Genomic DNA, 1,510 nt, shown 5'->3' with positions numbered 1-1,510 from the left:
TGCTTCTGATGACAAGTCAATTCTTTTTACAGCAATTGATATTTTTTTATTATATATATATATATATATATATATATATATATACATATATACATTTATTTATTTATAAGGGTGCATATGATTTACCATCAAATCATATTATGATGCCTTTGTCACTGACTAGCTGCCATTTCAGCTGCCATCAGATCAAGATATGTGACATTTATTTAATTCCAATGTCAATATTGATAGTTTATATTTCAGTAAACAGTGTGACTGCCAAGACAGATCTCACCTCCCATTTTTAAAAAAAGAAATTTTAGATACAGGATGTGAATTGTTGGAGTGGATAGAACAACTGTAGCGAGAATGGGATTTAAGCTTAGATAATGACCAAAGGAAAGAAGAAAATTCACACACACACACGCACACTCACACACACACACACACACACACACTCACAATATCTATACAGTCTGATATCTTCAGGCATTTTGTCAGTTTGTGATAGACTAAACATTTCCAATATTGACAAGTTCCTGATAGACCAGTGATTTTTTTTTTTTTTTTTTTTTTTTTTTTTTTTTTTAAGGATTATATGTGAAATTTTAAATTTATCAGTTGTGAAATGTAAAAATCTAGCAGAAATCCCTAGAGAGCAAAACATTTAAGAAATTCACAAAGAATAAAAATATATAAAAGCTGGAAGGATCCCTCCTCTCAAACTGTTGGCCTTGTGTTGGAAATATCTGAATTCATGGGACCATTCTATCAGGTATGAAATGCTAACAAAACAAAATTGTTTTAAATACATTATTCGAAATAACAGTCAACCTCTTTTTGTTCAGATTCGCTTCTTCGACCATACTTTCATAGTTGCTTTGAACTAATTTCTCAGTATTTTCAAAGACGACACTCCATGATTTTTACAGGTCAGCGCGTTTATTGATGACGAAAGGAGTTTAATCCCTTCTTGTATTTTGCCACACCTGTAAACACATTTCAGTTATCTATCAGAACTGGCCAGCAAACTCTATTTCGTGACAATCTAAATAATACGTTTAGAGATGTTTGCACAAGCTTAGAGAAAAGGAGAAAGAAAAATTAAAACGAACTTTGTTTGGAATTTCGTGTCTTGAAGCTGAAAATTTTTTCCTGTAAAGTAAAATGTGACAATTTAGTTAGACTGCCCTTCACTTCAGTGCCAGAAACAACTTTTGTATAGCAAACAAAATGTAATAATACGGTAAACAGAAAAATATTTTGTCGGTAGATGCTATGTTTTGATGTAGTATTTGTTGAAAACCAGCTTGAGTAGAAATGAAGTCTCCAATTGTTGGTGATAAAGTGTTTTCTATGAGTAAGAGGTTTGTAAGTATGGTCATCAGAATAAACTTGAAAATAAAAGAAAATAAAGACTTTTGTGAACAGTGTTCCAGTTCACCCACTTAATCTGGATGACCTTACGGGCAGGGCCTATAATAGAAGGATTCAGTCGATAGACTGATGCGAAGTCCAAAGAGCTAAAGAA

Source organism: Octopus bimaculoides, chromosome 1 (assembly GCF_046866305.1).
Source record: "Octopus bimaculoides isolate indiv1 chromosome 1, ASM4686630v1, whole genome shotgun sequence".
Lineage (NCBI taxonomy): Eukaryota > Metazoa > Mollusca > Cephalopoda > Octopoda > Octopodidae > Octopus > Octopus bimaculoides.
The sequence above is the reverse complement of the archived record's forward strand: the minus strand, read 5'-3'. Positions refer to the sequence as shown.